Source organism: Triticum urartu, chromosome 7A (assembly GCF_056163025.1).
Source record: "Triticum urartu cultivar PI428250 chromosome 7A, HENAU_Tu73, whole genome shotgun sequence".
Lineage (NCBI taxonomy): Eukaryota > Viridiplantae > Streptophyta > Magnoliopsida > Poales > Poaceae > Triticum > Triticum urartu.
Genome location: NC_141879.1, coordinates 96,921,866 through 96,935,276, shown reverse-complemented (window position 1 = coordinate 96,935,276; position 13,411 = coordinate 96,921,866). Strand labels below are relative to the sequence as shown.

General features: G+C 45.9%; 1 pseudogene across 1 annotated transcript; it reads left to right on the top strand.

Annotated features, from left to right (window-relative positions):
- The first annotated feature begins 313 nt into the window (after window positions 1–313).
- LOC147958205 (putative leucine-rich repeat receptor-like protein kinase At2g19210) lies at window positions 314–1,297 on the top strand (annotated as a pseudogene). Its single transcript, XR_015611101.1, has 2 exons — window positions 314–471; window positions 651–1,297. The product of XR_015611101.1 is annotated as a putative leucine-rich repeat receptor-like protein kinase At2g19210 (transcript).
- Window positions 1,298–13,411: the final 12,114 nt, after the last annotated feature.

Sequence of the window (13,411 nt, the reverse complement as noted above, 5' to 3'; positions counted from 1 at the left end):
CTTTGTTTATATTAGGCGATCGAGGGTAAACCTATGGAATTGGAGTTCCCAAATAAGGTACATATGCACAACCTCCGTCGGCCAGTTCTAGAGCTATAAAGTCAGAAGAGCCACCGAACCAGCCGCCCAACTCGTGCTTAGAATATTGTGAGAAGAGCAAGGGCGTTGACAAGTTCATAGGCAGGCAAGTCAACTTCCGGCCTTACACAACCGTACAAGTGACGGTGTACGACAAGTAGGCCCAGTGAACGAGACATGGATGGAGCACCTAGAATCAAATATATACTATCTGTATCCTACCTTTACACGAACTGGTATCGAACATATATATTGTGCTGCATTGCCGGCTTGTTTGTGCAATGGAGCGATCAACGCCCCGAACAATGGCGCCAACACGGTGGCTACTGCTTATCTGCCTCGCCGGTGCGGCGGGTGGGGTACTCCAAGCTCGCGCCCAGCCTGACAGCAACGGTATTTTCTAATATTGATCCCATGTTCACAACACAATTTTACATTCTCTTACATTTCTTCCTGCGGAAAATTTTCATTTTCTTTTGCAACGTATGGATCGTAGGCATGCACAGTCGAACTGTGTACATGTTGTGTCTGTGCGTGATTGAAGGATTGATCGCATGTTGTTTGCACTGAAGGGTTCATAAGCATAGACTGCGGCCTTCGAGGCAAGACGAGCTACTTGGAAGACACCACCAAAATCCCCTATACTCCGGATGCCGGCTTCACTGACACCGGCACCAACCACAACATCTCGGCCGAGTATTTAACCCCGTCAACCGGCAGGAGCTGGCACAATCTGCGAAGCTTCGCCACTGGCCCGCGCAATTGCTACACGCTCCTCTCTCTCACGTCCGGACTCAAGTACCTTGTCCGAGCCAGGTTCATGTATGGAAACTACGACGGCCTTGACAGGCCGCCCGGGGGCCGGAAGGGATGATGTCCACAGAGGTTATTGTTGTGGTGCCGGACGACTTCTTGCAGGTCTGCCTGGTGAACACAGGCGCCGGGACGCCCTTCATCTCTAGCCTGAAGCTGAGGCTGCTGCACAGGACACTCTACCCGCAGGCAACCACGGCGCAGGGCCTCGTCCTCTCGTCCAGGCTCAACTTCGGCCCAACCAGCGAAAACAATGTCATCAGGTGAATCAGATACCAAGCAAAGTTTTTCTCCGGTTTTTGCCTCCCAAGCATATGTTCCCGGGTGAACAACAAATTTGAGAAACCAGTAACAAAAATCGAAACAATATAAAGGTTGTGGGAAATAAATATGTTCATGTCTTCTATCTGCGACTCTGCGTACAAATTGTAATGAAGAAAAGACGTATTTTGTGATCTGGAGAAAAAGGAAAAATAATCTTTCTTTTTTTTTGGACGCCGCTAACTGCCACACGTGTGGGCGTTAAGAAATCTGCCCACACGTTCTGTGTGGTGCCTAAGAGGATCAGCTCACACGTCTGTGTGTGGGCAAAACAACTAGCGCCCACACGCTTCTTTTTTTCCTTCCGGTCCCTCTTACACGCGTGCGTGTGGGCGAAATAGATAACGCCCACACGCCCGGTACGTCAGGCCTCGTACCTCGTGGTCCTGCACGCCTCACGTGACACTTTACCACGCACCCCGCAGTTGCCATGGGCCGGACCCTCGTCCATGTTCGTTTAAGTGCAGTTGCTATGTCGCTGAACTACGGTTGCCATATCGGACAACTACAGTTGCCATGTTTGCTCAACTGCAGTTGCCATCTCAGGTAAAAAAAATTCCAGATTACCATTTTTTGGACAACTACAGTTGGTGCCATGTGTGGTCTGGTCTACTGCAGTTGCCATGATTTCAAAACTTTAGGAGTTGCCACCTACTAACACTAGGCAGTTGCCATGTAGCGCTACAAAAAAAGGCATGGCAACAAACATGTTCGGGTAAAAGAGAGAGTTGCCATGTGCTCACAAGCACGCTGGGGCAGTTGTCATTTAAAAAGAAAGTTGCCATCTGCTTACGTGCACGCTAGGGCAGTTTGCCATGTACCATATAAAACATATGGCAACTGACATGTTCGGATAAAAAAAAGAGAGAGTTGCCATCTGCTTGCAATCACACTAGGGCAGTTGCCATGTACACTGCAAAACGCATGGCAACTGGCAGTTGGGTGTGGGATAGGAGGCGGGCGTGTGGGCGAGATGGCAAACGCCCACACACCAACCCTGTGCGTGACTGAAAACTGGTGTGTGGGCGAACTGCTAAACGCCCACTGTCGGTGTCAAAACCGGCGGATCTCGGGTAGGGGGTCCCGAACTTTGCGTCTAGGCCGGATGGTAACAGGAGACAAGGGACGCGATGTTTTTACCCAGGTTCGGGCCCTCTCGATGGAGGTAAAACCCTACTCCTGCTTGATTAATATTGATGATATGGGTAGTACAAGAGTAGATCTACCACGAGATCAAAGAGGCTAAACCCTAGAAGCTAGCCTATGGTATGATTGTTGTATATGATCCTCTATCGACTAGCCTGGCCTAGGTTTATATAATGCACCAGAGGCCTAGGATAACAAGAGTCCTAGCCGAATACGCCGGTGGGGAGAAGTCCTTGTCTTGATCGCCAAGTCTTTGTGGAATCTTCCTTGTATGCGGCAACTGTCCGAACTGGCCCATGAGTATACGGCCATGGGGGTCCTCGGCCCAATCTAATAGATCGGGAGACGACGTGGTGAGTACCCCCTAGTCCAGGACACCGTCAGTAGCCCCCTGAACCGGTCTTCAAGTTAGGGACACTCCTCGATTCTTCCGAACCATTCTTCATCTTCGGTCGTCGGTCTTGAAAACTGGTTCAACAAATCTTCTTTTCTTCGATCTTGAGGATCGCCGAAATGCATTCGACGAGTTTACACGTCGGGTATCCGAGGAGCCCCTTTAAGTTTCCGGCCTTTATCAATGCCTTGTTTATCTTTATGCCACACCTCGGGTTTGAAGTTGTTCCCGGGAGGCAGTGTCCTCTTGCGTCTGAGCTCCAACGCCGGACTGCATTCGAGGTATCTTTTGCAGCCGAGCACCAACGCCGGACCGCTTCCCAGCTCTAATGCCGGAATGTATCCGAGCTCCAACGCCGGACTATGTATCCGAGCTCCAACGTCGGACTGTATCCGAGCTCCAACGCCGGATTATATCCGAGGTGTCGTAAATCACCTTGGTTCAAAGAAGTTTGAAGGAGTTTAGCCGAGCTTAATGCCGGAAATGCCCTCTATGGAACCAGCCACTAGCGCCCGAGCTTTATGCCGGACTGCTTCCGAGGTGGTGCACCACCCCGAATGTGGGCCGATTTTTGTCAATATTTTTGATTGGTGCAATTTATTCTCTGCCGAGATATATAGTCAGTAGCCCTCACTACAAGAAACTTGTTAATTCGTGACGGATTTGCGATGAAAATTTCAGAATCTGTCATGGATGGTCTGGTCCAGCCCCGCAAGCCCGTCTAAAGCCCGCCCAACCGTCCCGCATATAAAAGGCTAACCCTAACGCACTCCTCCTCGGCCCCCTCCTCTCTTCCTCCTCCACGCAGCCCCCTCCCGATTCCCCATCGCCGCCACTCACCAGATCTTCCCATCCCTCCACCCACAGCTCGCCGTCGGCCCTCCCCCTCCCTCCTCTCACCTCGCACCTCCGGCAGATGTCAGATCCTTCGCATCCCCCACCCATCCATCACTCTGGCAACCTAACTCTCTCTCTCATGCCACCCCTCGCGCCGCGACCAACACCCATTGATTGCGGCGACGTCCGCCACCGTATAGCACACTGACGAGCTATTCTCCAACCTCGCCCTCCTCCAGTCCAGTTGGATCTGCCACTACCTGTCTCCGGTGCCTGCCCACGACCCCTAGCCCATGGCTAGGGTTTCGGTTGCGGCACCACGTCCATCACCGGGGCATCTCCGGTGGCTCCTCTCCGTCGGACAGCGCGCCCCATCGCGCCTCTCCACCTCCTGGATTGCGTCCCCTAGCTCGGTGCGCTTGTGCGCGTTGGGCTGGACGGCGGCGACCTCGACCTCCTCTACCGCCTCTCCGGCGTGGCTGTGCATACTGTGGCGACCTACTCTGCCGCGCTACGGTGGTGGCCGACCTGTAGTGCGACCACTGCAACACCAATGAACTTCTTCAGCCTTCCTCCTCTATGGCATCCTCTGCTTATTTTATTTCATCCAATATACACTTGTGACAGATCACTTTAGATTCCTGATCTATATTCAGCATAGGTTAAGGCTTGCATTTTCACTTAGATTGCATAGTGATTGTTGACAGATATATATCTCACGAATTCTGTAAGTTCGAACATTGCATGATTGGGCAGAGGACATCAGGGCATGTGGAGCCGGTATTTCATTTTAGTTGGCACATTTCAAGGACTAGTAATTTTTTGTCTGATGCAAAGATGGAAAATATGTTCTGTTTATTATTATCCAAAGGATGGTCAGTGTTGCACAGCTTTTGGGTTTCTAATGTTAGTTCATTATAATTCCAAGTAATAAATTTTTGAATAGATACTTGTTACTTTATGCAAGACAAACTTCAAGTATATCATGAAGAAAGGGAAAGTAATGTGCAGCTAGCCATTGAACATTGTTCCTTCTTAGTTCAGTTAGTATGCATTTGAATCAATTCTTTAAGACTCCAGATAGTAAATTATACATTTGGGAAGGTATAGTACTTTCAGAATTTGGTTCAGTTGAGACAACATTTGCATTTCAGTAATAATGAAATGAAACTGCACATCCAGTTGTCACATTAATATCTTTGCTTTGCACATTGTATTCTGTACATCTCCCACCTGATCGAAGTTGATGCCATAGTCCTCGAGCAGAACATGGTGAGCATGATACCCTCCCATTCTTTCGCTTGTTGTATTCTTGATGTGAATTATTCTAGCTGTACATTTGAGCTATTCAAGTTGTGTACTGTTGTGAGTTCAAGGTGTGGATTGTTGTGTGGTATCTGTAAAATTCTAACTGTACATATATTTTCGTGTGCATAAAATCTGCATTGGACCATGTCCCTGATATCATGCATTGCATCCATACTCTACTAGAGTTGCCATCTCTTGGTGTTCATGGGTTCTGATTCTGCTTGTATCAAATAACGATTAATTAATTGTTTTTCCCATGTAATAAAATAATGTGTAGTTCTCGTGCAAGCTGATGAATGTTCATGAATAGAAGTAACATGGATGATAGATTAGCTTTTCTACCTGTCCTTGAATATAAGCGAAGCATGATCAATTCAAGCTGCGCTTTCCTAACTATTAGTTCACTATTTATCAATTATTTTCTTGTTTCATAGTTCACTACAGTACATTATTCTTTGTTAATATTTTGCATGCCATTTGAAGTTCACTTAGCAAGTAAGTATTGCTTAGTACTGTATGTGTTGGTGCTTTGAGATGAACTTGCAGCATAGACATCGAGTTAGATGAAAAATCCTTTGGTGCCGAATTTGATTCAAACATTGAGTTAATATTGTCCAGAACATTACATATTTTTAGTTGAACTTAGCCTATGTTTATGCCCAGTTTGTGTTAATTATCTTGAAGTTAGTCTCTGTTACTTGTTTACTGTCATTCTTAGTTGTTAAGGAATGTGTGCTACAATGTATATGCTGGCAGAATTTTCTTTACATAATTTTCAGCTGATTGCTTGTATAGAAAATTATCCTCCCTTATTCTTTTGTGTTTCTAATTGACTCTTTAAGTTTTGTATTAATATGGTTGCAAACAACGCTAATGCAAGTACATCATCATCCAGCTGTACCATTGTTTCTCTAGCATGCTAATCTTTGTATGATTACTTCTGCTTTGTTCAAATAGGTGACTTTTCAATATTGTTGTATAAATAATGCTTCTGTTTCCATGATTCCTTGAAATGAACTTCATTACTGCCTTGATGTCTAATTTAGTGACTACCTAACTTCTTCATGTAGTCATATAAATAATCCTTTTGTTTTCCATTCTTCTTTGGGTTTGCAAGCTAACAGTTTAATTAATGTTCAGTTATTTTGCTTACTACAGCAGAGGTGATGGATTTCGTACTACCGTACTTCCGGAAATGCGTGTACACAGAATTGCAATCTGAAGTAGTGATGGAAGTGAAAATTGTGTGCTTTTATTTAAGATTACTAATAGTAGATGTTATATTGTTTTTTGCTTCCGATTTAGGACAGTTTGTTCGGCTACATAGTTCAATTGTTCAGTGTTATTACTTGCATACTCAACATCTACTGTCTCAATTCTTCATCACTTCTCATATTGAACTTTGGATCATTTAATTGCCTAAAATGTTCTTTCCTTTTGTGTGTTTTTATTTTCCATTACATGCAGGAATAACCTTATTGACAGAAACTAGCTTTAATTGATGAAAAAAGTATAGTATTACATTTTTCCATGTTTTATTGACTATGAACTACATTGCATTGTATGTGATCATCTATTCTGATATACAAGTCCTGTCATGCGCATATAAACTTGATTTTGTTGACCTACTTATGAATATGAAATGATCTGTTTGTCCTTTGTTTTAAAATGATGTTGACCTTTTTATGTTTGGATGATAAAATGTCACATTTATAGAACAATTTATTGAACTTGTAACTAGTCAGCTTTTTTCCACGTGCGTTGCCCACAATTACGTGGTACCTTAATATAGTAGTGGTGTGTCCAGAAAATCAAATAATATTATTACTCTCTGGATTCATTTTGGAGCTGGCTTTTTTAACTTCTTATAATTATAATTTTGTATTTGTTTTGATTCTATGCAGATTGGCGTGTAATCCGTCTTACCGGAGTTCGTAGTTTGTTAGCAGGAATTATTTGGGTCTGGAGAGCTGCCTTCAAGCGGTGGTGTAGCTAGTGTTGGACATTGAAATTAGCGAGTAGTGCATTTCCAAAAATGCTTATAGCGCCTTCTAGATATGCTTATGATGTTCTAATATTAAGCTTTGTTATTTTTTTTCAAATCAGGCTTGATAGTTGGAACACTGTATTGTCATGTAAACAATTGCTATTTTTTGAATGAATATAATTTGGGTTTCCTATTGTAAATTGTACAACCTGGACAAAAAAGGGGCTAATCGGTTGGGACTAAAAAAACAGGTGGGCTAATAGCAGGATGAAGATAAAATTGTCCACCAAAAATATTGGGCCAATTGGGCTGGTTACAACATGGGCCATGCTATCCTCCACGTCAGATCCACGTAGACGCATGTTGCAGCCATGTCATGTAAATCGGTGACGGTCTGTTCCGTCACAGCCTAGTTTGGGCTTGGCGGGCTTGGGGCAGATCCATGACGGCCAAGGACCGTCATGGAAGGCACGATGTCAAATTATGACGCGATATACATGACGGATTTCGGATCCGTCAAGGATGGGCACACATGACAGTTTTTGCCTGATCTGTGACAGACTAGGACCGTCATGTATTAACAAGTTTCTTGTAGTGCCTCAAGGTGGGTATCGGTCTAAAACCCGAGATGCACATGAAGGATGACATAAGACCGCTGATCACAGTAGCCGCTGAGACTCAGGTCGATTTGCAAAATCGGCCTGAGGATCAAGTCCAAACTTGGCAGAATACTTCGGGACACTAAAAGCGGCGTGCTCAGTCCTCGAGACTTAGGTTGGGTGCGGCCGACCAACCCGAGGATCAAAATCTCCTCGGAAACTATATTGCACATAGAATTTTCTGTATTGGACAAGCAATGCAGTAGCCCTCGAGACACTGGTCGGGTGGTAACACCAGATCAGGGGATCAATGTGCCCTTTTAATATTTGTAAATAATAAGCCCGAAGCCCAGTAGCCCCCGAGCCTTAATGCGGGCACGGGTGGCCGAATTAAGGATCAATATCCATAGTAAAATCACAAATTATGTGTAATGACTCTATGTATCCAAGTACTTTACGTCATTAATGCTCGTATCCGCATTGTACAAAACTTTGTTGACCGACCATCGGCTTCCACATCCTCGGCCAGTAGCCGAGGAGTGTTTGTCCTACTTTATAAAGCCTTTATGAGGGCAAAGATTTACAACAAACAAGGCAATCTGGCCATACGGTTTTATAAACAAAGGTACGCAGAGAGTTATATTACTATTTAACAGAAGAAATGTCTTCCAAAGAAAATAGTCCCGCTATCGGTTCCTTTCTTTGGGTTGTCATGCTAAGCATGATCATAAAACCTCAGCTCCAATGTAAGAGCAAAATATCGAGGATTTAGTTTGGGAAGCTAGTTAATAGCCCCCGGTAGTGTTCGGCGACGGTCGAGGTCAAGCCGTAAACACTTCGGCCAATGTTATGAACGGCCTATTATTTAACATAGTCATCGGATCGCTGACCAGTTTACGCTTATTGTGACAGACAGTTTTCGGCTTTCTCCACTGAGGTGCTTAACCATGTGAGTTGGAAGCACAATCTCAGTGGTTCTCCCTTTGCATGCCTAGCCGAACAAAACGGAACGTAGGAAGCAAGTGCAGGAGCCGGGCAACCCAACTATTGACCGAAGACACAATTCAAAACCAATGCATATATAGCAATATCTGAGAATGTTTTTGCCGAATCCCTAAAAGGTGTCCGGCGTTGCACTACGAGACTAATGCTGGAAAAGCACAAATAGTTTAAAAGTGCCAAAAAGCTTGGAAAACCAAGGAACGTCAATAAAAACATGACGTCCGAACAATATCAAGTGTTCGGTGCCAATCCAAAAATTGGTCTTAGAAAAGAGAAGTGCTTCTGTCGTGCTTTCACATGATACATCCTATCTCAAGACTTCGAGCGGGTCAGCCTACGGCTTCAACCTCCTATCCCGAGGGCGGAGTACTTCTCATCAAGTTTAGCAAACTAAACTCTAGCGGCTTTGAGAGAGAAATTAGGCTCCCCGACTAGTGACCGCACACTCGTGCCAAAAAAAGGAGTGATAAATAATAATAAAACTTTGCAATGACTAAGAAGAAGAACACTTATCATAAAACGGCTCAAATAAACTTAAGAGCCCCCAAGTGACTTGGGTAGGAGAATGATTGCATGTACCGAAGTACTTATATCATATCTATGTTCAACCGAACTTTAAACGCGTCTTAACCGACCGTCGGCTTCTCCCTCTTCGGTCAAGGACCGAAAAGTGTTATGTACTCCATCGGTCGAGAATATCGATGGTGTTTCCAATAACCAGGCAATTAGGCCATAAGGCTGTAGCAGACAAAGCGCGCTCAGGGAACTTATGCTATATTACTGCTAAGTGTAAGAAGCATCTTCGAAGAAAATAGTACCCCCACCGATACCTTTCTTCGGTGCTCATTGTTATTATGAGACTTGTGCGATAGATTTTTTGTACTCATGAGTTCCATTGTGTGCCGACCATCATTAAAAACTATAAGAGCGCTAGCTTTCGGCTTCACCCAGTCTGAGGTCCGGCTCGGGTGAGCCGATCGTGACAATCGCAGAGGTGCTCCCTTTACTCCCTAGCCGAACAATCGGGAACGTAGGGGTAAACACAGGAGCGAGGCAACCCAGCTTGCAAATCGCTTAAGTCAATATGGTGCATATTGTGGCGTAATACACGAACAAGGAACGAAGCCGTACAAGTATAATCATATGCAACAGGAAAAGCTTCATAAAGGAAGCCCCCAAGTAAACGGGGTATTTGAATTTGTCCGTCACAATCAAAGTTTGGACAAGGAAATTTTTTACAAACAACTTTTTTTCCAAAAAAGTATAATGCTAGGTCGAACCGAACACAAGTTAAAAATTAAAACTTTGAGCATGAAAGCGACTTAGCTGGTTAATGTGTTCGGCATTGATGACGCGGTCCGAGCTTGATGCGGGACAAGGTTCCATCCCCCAAGCCGGTCCCGAGGTGGCGGAGCGGAGAGCTCGACATGCCGAAGAGGTGACATAGCACGGTCAATGCAGACCGGCAGAGTGACGACGAAGTCCCCGGATCATTTTCCTGCGCACAAAAAATAGTGCAAACCGGAGATAATAGTAATAATAATAATTAAAAAAATCATTGCATAATAAATAATTTATGCAAAGTGAGAAATAAAAGAAATGTGGCCTGGCGCCGAAGTCAATGTCGATGCAGGGCGTCGGCGTGATGCGGTAAAGGCGTGGCAAAGCCTGAATTCGCAGGTCGGTCCGAGATCCGGATGCGGCGTTCGCCGGACTATGTACGAAAACTGACCGAACCACCATGCGACTGTCGTGAATGCGGCCACCATTTGATAGCCCTGTGTACATATGATGGACAAATCAGAGTAATAATTCCTTAGGAAAAATGAACCCCAACAAGCAAAAAATATTAGGGATTGATAGCACCTGGTTTATTTGTTGTAGCAATCCGAAGGAAGGTGATTCCCAAAATTGGGACTCGCTCCACACACCCATTGCCTGATGGGCGATAAAACGACGGCATGGCAATGCTGGTAAAGGTTGACTCGCCGAGGCAAAGCCCTCGGCCCAGCTAACGTGACGGAGCTGGTCGGCTAGTGACGCCGAAGTGTCCGGAGTAGGTTCATGAAGAGATGGCGAAGCCCCCGGTCCAGCCGAGATGTCGAAGCCTCGACGTCAGCCGATGAGTCGAAGTAGGTCGGCATGATGGACACCAGCTTAAAGAAGCAGTAGTGCGGCGCTGCCGATGCAGATCGTGACGTGGTCGATGCCGGCTTGATGAAGTGACCGTGCGGCGATGCCGGTATGCCCGCTCCGTGTAATCCGTGGGGCGGCGATGTTGGTGATGATTTATCCTTCGCGATGCCGAACTCTTGTTCGGCTTGCCGAGATGATGATCGAAGAAATTGAGCTCGGCTCAATAAAGCGGCGACGTGTGTAGCGTAGGTCGACAGCCGTGGAGTAATATTGCCGGACTGGTTTGACACCAGCGTGATGGTGAAGATTACCTCGAAGGAGGCTTAAAATTTTATGGGTACGTGTTCAAAAACAACGCACAATACCATAGAAGAAAATTCCTTAAAAAAGGTTGTCCAATATCACGTTCATAAAGAAACATGAATTCGGGTCGGATCCGTATTCGCGCAGAAAACAGATCCGAAAATCGGTCCACTCATCGGAAGTTTCCCGGAGTTTTAACCGTTGGATCGAGCTGAAATTTGGAGGGGTGGTAGACATGGGATTTCCGCAGCCGATCAACGGTTGGATCTTTCAAAGGACGTTCGAGCTAGAAGCTGGACACCACGCCCTAAACTCATCCAGATTCCCGTCCAGATTTGACAGGGTTCCTGTATATCGTAGATTGTCGGAGATTCCTCCATCGAAACTCGACGAAATTTTGCATGATTGTTTTAGACTCAATTACGCACAATTCCACCAAAGCGATCGTCAAAGCGATACTCGAGGAGGTGATGGCAGCAGATACGAGTTCGCTGTCCATGAAAACAGCACGGTCGCTTGAGGGCAATGTTGACGTGGAGCCCCCGAGCTCCATGGATGATTCCTCCGTGATCTTGATAGAGATCGGAGCTGATGTTTGATGAAGGACCTCGTCCGAACATGGTGATCCGAACACGGGGCGTAATTCTTGGTCGAACCAAGGTGACCAGTCGAGCTGGTGATGAAGATGCCGAAGTCGCAGTTGATCTGCAGGCGAGCCATCGATCCTTTTGTCGATCACACAGCGGAACTCTTAATGAAAGCAGCAATGTCGGTGTCAAAACCAGCGGATCTCGGGTAGGGGGTCCCGAACTGTGCGTCTAGGCCGGATGGTAACAGGAGACAAGGGACGCGATGTTTTTACCCAGGTTCGGGCCCTCTCGATGGAGGTAAAACCCTACTCCTGCTTGATTAATATTGATGATATGGGTAGTACAAGAGTAGATCTACCACGAGATCAAAGAGGCTAAACCCTAGAAGCTAGCCTATGGTATGATTGTTGTATATGATCCTCTATCGACTAGCCTGGCCTAGGATTATATAATGCACCAGAGGCCTAGGATAACAAGAGTCCTAGCCGAATACGCCGGTGGGGAGAAGTCCTTGTCTTGATCGCCAAGTCTGTGGAATCTTCCTTGTATGCGGCAACTGTCCGAACTGGCCCATGAGTATACGGCCATAGGGGTCCTCGGCCCAATCTAATAGATCGGGAGACGACGTGGTGAGTACCCCCTAGCCCAGGACACCGTCACCCACACACCGGTCCCTCCGTGTGATAAAGCGGATGTGTGGGCGACCTCTCACACACACCACACACGCGAGTTGTCCTACGTGGCATATAAAATCAGCTAATTCGTGCCAAGATTCGTGCAAAAGTTACTGGACAGTGATGGAGGCGTGTGGGTGAGTTGGTCAACGCCCACACATGTGGTCGTTAACATTTCCGTTTTCTTTTTTGCCTAGATCAAAATATGCCATCTCTTCCAAAAAAATCGCATGCAGTTAAGGCACAACATGTTTGTTGTAACAAAATAGAAAATTATTGATTTTTTTCTTTCGAATTTCCTATCCACCCAGGGTATGTGGACTAGCTTGGCCTCCATTTTGAACATCCATTGTTTTCCTCTAAGTTTTCATTTCTTCAATGGCACTAACCCTACGTGACACAATTGATCAGGTATCCGGACAACCCACACGATAGAATATGGGTCCCTCAGGTCAACTCGGCAACCTGGACCGAGATAACAACGACGAACACGGTGCAACACGAAGAAGGCGACTTGTTCGAAGTGCCGACTGCGGTGATGCAGAAGGCAATCATGCCGCGCCGGAATGCGTCCAACGGCATAGAGTTCTCCTGGGATCCCGTGGCGCAGTCGAACGACCCATCGCCGGGGTACATCGCCATCATGCACTTCTCCGAGCTGCAGCTCCTCACAAGCAACAACGTGCGCGAATTCTTCGTCAGCATCAACGGCGAGCCATGGCACCCAAACGGCTTCACGCCCAAGTACCTCTATGGCAGCGCCACTTACAATAGCTTGCCCTCTCGGAAGAGCCAGTACAACATCTCCATCATCGCCGCACCCAACTCAACACTGCCACCTGTACTCAACGCTCTTGAGGTGTTCTCCGTCATCCCTACTACCATCATCGGCACAGACTCCAGGGATGGTATGTGCATTCTGTATAGACACGTATAAAATATGTACATGGCCACAATAGTGCACGCCTAAAAAGCAAATTAAATCACATTTTTTCTAAAATTATTGTCAAACCTGATCAACATCGTCTCAAAGTTTTTTGATCGACATCTAACCAGCCTCCTCTCAAGTCACTCCATATATAACATTATACTAGTACTGACTTAAAATTGCAGTTACAATAAAGCTAGAGTGCAGTTTTTAAGTAGTATGTAAGTTTTCCTATGTTTTAAGGCAACGGAGAATTGGCAAATGTGAACCAAACAATTGGTGTTACTAACTGCAG